The sequence below is a fragment of the Mustela nigripes genome, chromosome 12 (genome assembly GCF_022355385.1).
Source record: "Mustela nigripes isolate SB6536 chromosome 12, MUSNIG.SB6536, whole genome shotgun sequence".
NCBI classification, from domain to species: Eukaryota; Metazoa; Chordata; class Mammalia; order Carnivora; family Mustelidae; genus Mustela; species Mustela nigripes.
This window is the reverse complement of record NC_081568.1, coordinates 23196643-23207109: the sequence shown is the minus strand read 5'-3', so window position 1 is coordinate 23207109 and position 10467 is coordinate 23196643. Positions and strand designations below refer to the sequence as shown.

The following is a 10467-nucleotide window of genomic DNA, read 5'->3' as shown; positions in this document are numbered from 1 at the left end:
AAGTTAAATATGTGGAGTATGCTATAAAATAGTTGAGTACATTAAAAAAAATATCGATGCGGGCGCCTGGGTGGCTCAGTGGGTTAGGCCACTGCCTTCAGCTCAGGTCATGATCTCAGGGTCCTGGGATCGAGTCCCACATCGGGCTCTCTGCTCAGCAGGGAGCCTGCTTCCTCCTCTCTCTCTGCCTGCCTCTCTGCCTACTTGTGATCTCTGTCTGTCAAATGGATAAATAAAATCTTTAAAAAAAAAAAAATATCGATGGGATAAAAAAACGAAAAAGTAGATTGGAGAATTTTGCATGTTTTTATTTTATTCTGCTGTAACAAACAAAAAAAAACACAAAATTTTTTTTAAGGGAATTAGGTAAATTTGTTATAGATTAAGTATTATATAATATCAATAAATCATTAAATGTATAACGTGATAACATGATTGTGTTTATGTAAGAAAGAAATGTTTTTATTATTATTTTTGAGATTCATCCTAATTTTAAAATTTTCTGGTTTGAAAAACAACTATTTGGGCATAGATTTAAAACATGTAGAAAAATGTGTTTGTTAAAGCTGAATGACAAATTCCTAAGAGTAACTGATCTTTCTTCTTTTGTGACTATTTGGAAATTTTTGTAATTTAAAAATATTTAAAACTTTTCCCACAAACGTTCTATCTACTTTACACCATTACTGAGTGGTATTTACTTCTGGTATACAAGGATGGTTCTGCATATTAAAAAATGCAGGCAACAAGAGAAAAAAATAGATAAATCAGATTGCATCAACATTAAAAACTTTGGTGCATCCAAGGACGCTGTTAGAGTGAAAATGCAATCCACAGAATGGAAGAAAAATATTTGTAAATTATATAACCAATAAGGGATGGATATCCATGATACATGAAGATCTTCTACACCTCAATAATACAAATACAGGAAACCCAATTGAAGTATAAAGTACTCGAGTGGACACTTCTCCAGGGAGGATATACAGGTAGCTCATGAGCACATGAGATGTTACACATCACTAATCTTGGGGGAAATGTGGATCAAGACTGTGAAGGGACATACCACTTCAAACCCTGGAATGGCTGTTAGGACACATACAAACAACAAATAAAAAAACAACCAAAACCAAACAAAGTGAGACAAAACAAAACAACACAGCAGGTGTAGACAAAGATATGGAGAGGTTGGAATGTGCTTTGCTGATGGGAACATGAAATTATGCAGTGACTCTGGAGGAAAGTAAGTCTATTCCTTAGAAAGTAAGTCTATTCCTTAGAAACTGTGTGATCCAGCAATTCAAGTCCTATGTATGTACCCAAAAGAGGTGGGAGTGATGACTTGAAAAGATGCTTGGACAGTTATGTTCACAGCAGCATTTTTTATAGTAGCCAGGGGATAGAGTCAACACAGACATGCATCCAAGGATAAGAAGGTAAACAAAATGCAGTCTACACGTACTGCAGACTATTGTTCAGACTTGGAACATCATGGACAAACCTTGCAGATGTTACACTGAATGGAATAGGCTAGTCACAGAAGGAGAAGGATTGTGTGATTCTATTTGTTTGGGACGGCTTATGGTGATTAGTTTCATAGAGACAGATAGACCGAAGGTAGAACAGTAGTTACTAGATAGAGGCTGCAGGGAGGGGGAAATCAGTTTGTATTTAATGGGTACAGAATCTCAGTTGAGGAGAATGGAGAGGTTCTAGAGGTTCTAGAGATGGAGGTGATGGCTACACTGCAGTGTGGGTGTGCTTGATGCCACAAAGCTGTACACTTGGAAATGATGAGAAAGGTGGATTTTACATAGTGTATATTTTGTCACAATAGAAAAAAATCTAAAAAGTCTAATAAAATAAATTCTAAAAAAATCAAGAAAAACACATTGGCATACATGGCTTCATATTTATCTTTTCACAGGAACTTTTGGTGGTAAATATGTAAATATGGGTTGCTGCTTTTCACACTCATTAATCAATAACATGGACTTCTTTGGCCCTCTTTGAATTTTCTCCTGCCCAATACTACATCAGAAATAAACACTACTAAAAGAAAAAAAAATTTTTTAAAGAAACAGAAATAGAATTTATATCTGTCATGTATGCACTTTCGATAGTCAGCAAACTTTTTCTTTAAAATGCAAAAGTAAGTATTTTAGACTTCACAGGCCATACGGACTTTGTTGCAACTATATAACTCTTCTGTGGAAGTATGACAGCAACCATAAACAACACATCAGTGAATAGGCATAGCTGATCCCAATAAAACTTTATTTATAGGAACAGTCACTGGCCAGCCCTGGATAATTTGCCGACTATCATCTTTACCATCTGGTATATTTGATTTTCAAGAGTTTCAGCTTTCCTTTTGGCACTTAATTGAAGATAGTGGCTTGACTGTGTTTAACATAAGTGGGCGTGTGAAGTACACTGGGCCAGACTTCTCAGTGAATGGAGCACTCATGACTGGTGTTGGAAATCATTCCAGGTCAATTCCTCGTCCCTTATCTTATCTTTAAACTGAGCATTTTTAGGGCACCTGACTGGCTCAGTCAGAAGGACCATTGACTTTTGGTCTTGGGGTCGTGAGCTCGAACCTGATGTTAGCTGTAGAGATTCCTTAAATAAATAAAACTTTAAATTAAACATTGTCATGTGACTTGCTTTGGCCAGTAAAATGTGATCAGAGGCAGTATATGGATTTCACCTGGAGATTTTTGAAATCCTGGTGCGATCTTCCGTTTAGCTTTCTCCCTACTGCAATGACTGTAGAAATATATGTCACGATTGAGTCCCTATCACCTGAGATATCTGAATGACAGTTAAAAACAGGAAGTCCCTTCAATACCACAATAGACATGTGTAATTGGCTGCCAAAATCTGAAGCATGTTTAAAGGACTTATCTATTAAAAGGTTGTATCTGCATAAGTTTAGTGATGAAACATTTTGGAAATGTATGAAGTCTTTAAGAAGTGGGCGGTAAGCATTATGGCATAGGCTTTCTTTGCTCACATAACCCAAACTTGATTTTTATTTGGAGTACCATAAATCTATATCAATGTAATTCCTGTAAGCCCTATTTCAGTCTGAAACCATCTACTCTGAAAATTATGGATTGCAATGTATATTTTGTAATGTTGATTTTGATACAGAGGCATGTAAAAATAAAGTGATTTTCTTGTATGCAAGAAAACGAAAGATTAAAGAAAACAGAGGATCATAGGGGAAGAGAGGAAAAATGAAATAAGATGAAACCAGAGAGGGAGACAAACCCTAAGAGACTCAATCATAGGAAACAAACTGAGGGTTGGGGGAGGGAAAAGGGGAATAGGGTTGAGGTCGCTGGGTGACAGACAGTGGATATGTGTTATAATGAGTACCGGGTATTAGAGAAGACTGAAGAATCACAGTCCTGTACCTCTGAAACCAATAATACATATATGTTAATTAAATGAATTTAAATAAAAAATGTTATTAAAAAAAGATAGAAAAAGAAAATGAAAGATGAGTCAAAGTCACTTTCCTTCTCTTTGCCTATATAGAAAGCTCGTCTTAATTTTAAAACAGTATTTTTTACTATAGCACTATTTAATTTTAACTTTATTCTGATAGAAAAGACCCCAAACTCATGTATAAATCTATAAACATAAAATGAATTCCAAAAAAAGTCAGGATAAAAAAAAACAACTGTGTGGTACACATTGCATATTCATGTAGTTCATTTCATTATACTGCATACTTGACTTTACAATATTTAACTTAAAGCCCTTTACCATTAACATTCTTTTAAAATATAATCCAAGCGTACTATTGAATATCCACAGCATGTCAGTTGGGTCTCTGAGTTTTGTGAATCTGATCATTCTGGGAAACACAGCATTCATCATTTTAGTCTATGTGTGAAAAGTGCTGGGAGGATCTTATTACGCATTCCCTGCCACCGGTTGTAGACAAATGATGATGACAAGCTGTGAACCCGAAAACTGTATTTAACGGTCTATTAGAATAGGTTGTACATTGACAGTGAAAACATTTATTGGTAAAATTTCTAACTCACGCTGTGTGGGGAAGGGATGACAGAGGGAACGGACTCCTGACAATCACACACCGGGAAAATAGAGGCGACGAATGTCTCTGCAAACCTCCTTTGCCTCCGATGTGCTTTACATCTGCCATTGGTTTTAATGAACAAGAGGTCCGACAGACCTCTGCAGGGTTCCTCCGCTTCTCTCTGCTCTGCACTTCTGCAGCTCACCCATCTGCTGGAACCCATCAGCTAGGATACGTGCATGTTTTGAGTCTTAGCAGGATCTGCAGCTTGGGCACAGGCAAGACTGAAGCGGGGAACTTCCACAGTTTAAGACATTTTTCAAATCCCATTTTAGGGAAAATCTGTCTTTGAGAGCAGCGGATGCAGGGTCTTTAGAAAAGCCTGAAACATCTGCTTGAGACACTGGTGTTTCACAGACTTCAAAGGCAACAGATGTGACAATGGGGGGTTGGGGATGGGGGGTGGCATTGAGCCCTCCTGGAGTGAGAAGCCAGGCGATGAGTAATGCTGTGCTTTAGGTCAAGCGGATACGTTATCTGAGTTATTTTTCCTCAGTGAAGTGTCTGCTTATTAATTTTTAATTAATAAAAATTAATTTTTATTAATGCTCATTAGAGTTTATTTTGGCCTTCATTTTATAGTCTCCTTTCATTTCCAGAGTTACTTAGGTCAACACCTTTTTCTCCCTGGGCCCTTGTGAGATTGTTTCATACATGTGCAGTATGGCTAGATTGGTCACATTCTGTATTCCATCGTGGGATTCTCCTGACATTCCAGATGATTTTTTTATTTGCATATGTTAAGGTTCACCCTTGATGCTATAAATTTCTATGGTTTTTACAAATGTGTAGTATCAGATGTTCACTAGAATAATATTATACAGAAAAGTTTCACTGCCCTAAAAAAATTCCCTGTACTTCTATTTAAAGTTTACTTGTCCCCAAATGCCTGGAAAACACCCCCCCCTGTTTTTTTAAATCATTTTTAAAGTTTTGCCTTTTCCAGAATGTCCTACAATTTTTCATTATTTATTCTTTTCAGACCAGCTTCTCTAACTTAGCAATATATATTTATAATTCATCCATATGTTTTTTTTTATATATAATTTTTTATTTTTTATAAACATGTATTTTTATCCCCAGGGGTACAGGTCTGTGAATCACCAGGTTTACACACTTCACAGCACTCACCAAAGCACATACCCTCCCCAATGTCCATAATCCCACCCCCTTCTCCATATGTTTTTGTGGCTTGCTATCTCATTCATTTTTATCACTGAATAACATCCCACCTTTTGAATATACCACAGGTGGCTATTCACACCTGTTGAAGGAGATCTTGAAGGAGATTCTGGTTTTTGACCATTGTGAGTAAGCAGGTATGTTTATTTGCATATAGTTCTTCTTCTTCTTTTTTTTTTTTTAAAGATTTTATTTATTTATTTGACAGACAGAGATCACAAGTAGGCAGAGAGGCAGGCAGAGAGAGAGAGAGGAGGACGCAGGCTCCCTGCGGAGCAGAGAGCCCGATGCGGGGCTCGATCCCAGGACTCTGGGATCATGACCCGAGCCGAAGGCAGCAGCTTAACCACTGAGCCACCCAGGTGCCCCCGTTTTTCTTCTTTTTAGAATTGTTTCTTTATCTTTGACTTTCTGTAATTTCTATGACCTGCCTACATGTCGTCTTTTGGCATTTATTCTGCTTCATGTTCCCTGAGCTTCCTGGATCTGTGATTTGGGGTCTGACATTAATTGGGGCGGGGGGGGGGGGTTCTCGGTTATTATTGTTTTGAATATTTCTTCCGTTCCTTTCTCTCTTTTCCTGGTATTCTCATACATATGCTACTTTTGTGCTTGTCCCACAGTCTTGAGATATTCTCCTTTTTATTTTTTTTAACTTTGCTTTTCCATCTTGAAGGTTGTTTCTGAGATAGCTCAAGCTCAGAGATTTTTTTCTCAGCTGTGCCTCATCTTCTCATTATTCCATCAACGCAATAAGGCAATCTTCATTCTTGCTAGTGCTTTTGATCTCTAGCATTTCTTTTTGGTTCTTTCTTGGGATTTCTCTCTCTCTGCTTCCATTGTCCATCTGTTTCTGCACGCTAACTATTCTACAATTATGGCCCTTAGCATATTAATGTTCCTTAAAATCCTGGTATGATTATTCCCCCTCCCTTGTTGTGTCTGGTTTTGATGCTTCCTCTGTCCCTTCAAATTAGGTGTTTTTTTTGTTTTTCAGCATTTTAGTATGCCTTAGAATTTTTTTTTCTTGATAGCTAGACATGAATATGGAACTTCTGTAAATTGGTTTATAGTAATGTGTTGGTAAGATCTTGGGTGAATGGAAGTATTCTCTGGTTCTATGGTTAGATCACAGTTTTTTTAAGTGAGCCTGAACTGTGAGCTTTACACGTATTTCTCATTTTGTGCCCCCTCTCCTCTTGGTGGATAAGGATGGCTAAATGAGCCAGAGCGATACTTCTCCCAGGTGAATTAGGGGCTGCTAACAACCAACAAATTAATCTATGGTTAATTTGTTTCTGCTGAGGGCAGGCTTCATTAAGGACAGAATGCTCTGGCGTTTTTCAAAATGGTTCTGTCTCTGCTCCTGATGCTGGAAGCATGAAGGGATTTTCCCCCTCTTATGTACTGTGAGAATTTTGTTGAGCTCCTAGAGGAAATATTCACAACACTGTGGGAACCCCTGTGACAAGGTCCCCCTGGAGTTTTTAACTGTTGGTGTCCACACTGAGTCTCCAGCCCTTTATTGACTGTAGTTCGTGTTTTACTGATCTAGCACTGGTTCCCTCGGCATGTCCTGCTTCTGAGTCTCTGCTCAGGTTAAGTCCTGGCTCCTGTATTCACTTATCTGACTCTCCAATTTTGATGGGGGGTTTGGTTTGTGCTATGTCCTCTACTCTTTTATGGATTCAAGAAACGTAGTGGGTTTTTGTTTTTGTGTTTATGGTTTTTTTAAAACTTAATTTTGTTTTCCAGTGTTGCAAGACTCATTGTTTATGTGCCGCACCCAGTGCTCCATGCAATACATGCCCTCCTTAATGCCCACCACCAGGCTCTCCTGTCCCCCCAAACCCCTCTCCTCTCCCAAACCTTCAGTTTGTTTCTCAGAGTCCACAGTCTCTCATGCTTCGTCTCCCCCTCTGATTTCCCCCAATTCACGTTTCTTTTCCTTCTTCTAATGTCCTCTTTATTATTCCTTATGCTCCACAAGTAAGTGGGTTTTGTTTTGTTTTAAAGTATGTTCAGGTTTTTTTCGTGTTAGGGTGGAACAGTAATTTCCAAACTCCTTACGTGTAGAACCCAAACCCTAAAGCCTACAGGGTTTTTGTGAATATAAGTTTTTAGAAAGTTGGGTAAATAGCCAAGAACATGATTGCTAGATTGTATGATTAAGAGTATATATAGCTTTGTGAGAAATTGCCAAACTATGTTCCAAAGTGACTGAAATATTTTGCATCCCTATAATCAGTGAATGAGAGTTCCTCGTTCTCTGCATACATGCCAGCAATTGCAATTCAATTTCTGGGTTTTAGCCATTCTAATTGTGCACAGCAGTGTTCTTACTTGTTTTTATTTTCGACTTCCAAATGATAAATGCTTTTCAGCATATTTTCATATACTTATTTGCCATCTGTATGTCCCATTTGTAAGATATTCAGACATTTTACCCATTAAAAGTTTGTTTTTTAATTGCTGAATTTTTAAATTCCTCCTTATATTTAGCATACAAAATATGTTGGGTATGTGTTCTTTAAAAAAGTTTATCTCAGTCTGTGGCTTGTATTTCTATTCTCCTAAAAGTTTCATGTAAATTTTTAGTTTTAATAAATCCCAACTGAAGTTTTTCTCTCATCAAAAGTGATTTGATGTTTTATCTCAAAACTTATCACCAAATTCAAGGTCACCTAAATTTTCCCTTTCTTTACTTTTGTAGTGATACATTTCAGCGTCTTCTTTTTGCTAACTTTCTTTCTAATGATTGCAATTTACTAAAGCTTCATAATCTGAATCTTAGTTTCCTAGTTTAGTCTTCAGTTACTGATTTATCTGTCTGAACAAGAGAAAATCTAAATGTAAAGGACTTTCTAACAGCAAATTGCATGTATTTTAAAGACAAGTTGTCTTCAAGACTATACTTTCTTCAAGACTATACTTTTAGGGATCATTTCTATAGTTTGTTACAGAGGTTTTCTTCAAATGCGAAAGTATTTGACCCACAGTAACAGAGAAATTCATACACCATGTGGGAGCTCTTTCATTCTTTTTTCTTCTGCTGTTTTGTTTTCACATTAGTTTTGTTGCAAGAATTTATAGTCCATTTTAGTACATGTATAAAATATTTGTACATTTCAAGAACTCCATTTATTTTTTCCTCAGTTTTATTGAGAAATAATTGCCATACCTCAGTGTATACATTTAAGGTGTACAGCGTAATATAATGGTTTGATACACATATGTTGTGAAACGATCACAAGAGGATCAGCTAACTTCATTCTTCTCATATAGATACAATAAAAATAAAAGAAGAAAAGAAAGAAAGAGGTTTCTTCTTGTGATAAGAACTTAGTACTTGCTCTCTTAATTTCCTATATATTATACAGCATTGTGAACCTTTATTATTTATTATGCATTTGTCAACTGAGATAAAATTTTACAACTTCCTGAACACGAGGATATAACTTGGAATCCAGGTATATTTTACATGACCTCTCATTTACAAAGGGGTGTAGGATATGAACACATTCATATTTTTTGGCTTTGATATATATTGCTTTCAACATAGGTCACACACAATGTCACATTAGTTTCAGGAGTACAACACTGATTCAACAACTATATACATTATGCTCATAAGTATATCTACCATCTACCACCATGCATCCCTGTTTAATACCACTGACTGTATTCCCTATGCTGTACTTTTTACTCTCCTGACTTATACGGGAAACCCGTATCTCCCCGTTCCCTTCACCCATTTTGTCCATTCCTCCACTTCCTCCTCTCTGACAACCATCAGTTTCTTGCGTGTAGTTATAGGTTTGATTCTACCTTTTGTTTATTTATTCATTTGTATATGTGTGTTTTATAAGAGTCTGCATATAACTGAAACCCTATAATATTTGGGTTTTTCTGTATGACTTGTTTCACTTAGCATAATACCCTCCAGGTCCATCCATGTTGTCTCAGATGGCAGGATCTCATTCTTTTTTTATGGCTGAGTAATATTCTGTTGGCTGTGTGTATCATCTTCTTTATTCATCTTCTTTATTTATCTATTGATGGACACTTAGGTTGATTCCATATCTTGGTTATTGTAGATAATACAGCAATAAACATAGAGGTGCATATATCTTTTTGAATTACTGTTTTCATTTTCTTGAGTACTCCACAGTGGAATTATTGGATCCTATGATATTTTTATTTTTAATATTTTGAAGAACCTCCATACTGTTTGCATAGTGGTTGTACCAATTTACCTTCCCACTAACTTTGTATGAGAGTTCCTTTTCCCCCCACATCCCTGACAATACTTGTTTCTCATGTTTTTTATTTTAGCCATTCTGACAGATGGGAGGTGATATTTCGCTGTGGTTTTGATTTGTATTTCCCTAATGATTGCTGATGTTGAACACCTTTTCATGTGTCTGTTGGCCATCTATAGGTCTTCTTTGGAAAAATGTCTATCTGCCCATTTTAATCAGATCATTTGTGGGTTTTTGTGGGGTTTTTTTTTTTTTTTGGTATTGTTTTTGGTGTTGAGTTGAATAAGTTCTTATGTTTTGGTTATTAAATCCCTATTGAATGGTTTTGATATTTTTAATACATAAATTACCAAAAAATAGATGTAGTAGATATTTTTTATAAAAATTGAAGAATCAAAGAAACGGGTTTGTTCAGTATGTTAGAAATCGCAAACTAAAAGGAAATAGTGAACATGACCACAAAGAGAGTTAATATGAAGGAAAACACAGATATTTGTTAATAGTCCTAGAATCATCTCCTCTTACACCTTTAATTTTAATATCATCTTATCTATATATATCAGCTTTTTTCAGTAATTATAGAAAATACTATAAGTGATTTAGGATTCAAATTTACTAATCTGGATAAGAGTTTTTATTTATATAACAGGATAGTTCCATGTGAAATAGTCTAAGTTAAGAGGAGAAAATGTGGGAAGATCCTACCATGTAGAAACCTGGCACAATGAATTTAAAATGTTTGTTGAATTAAGTGATAAAATGATTATGAAAAGTTGGCGCAGCAAAAGATGAATAGATTAGATCACTATTTTTTTTCCATTGTGAAGTTAATTTATTTCAGTATGGGAGGCATATAATTTAATATTGCTTTTTTTAACACCTTAATTTAGTTTTTTTTTTTTTCCA

At 36.1% G+C, this 10467-nt stretch overlaps 1 pseudogene; it reads left to right on the top strand.

The window, feature by feature from the left end:
• The first annotated feature begins 8221 nt into the window (after nt 1–8221).
• On the top strand, nt 8222–8326 carry LOC132028893 (small nucleolar RNA U3; annotated as a pseudogene).
• Nucleotides 8327–10467: the final 2141 nt, after the last annotated feature.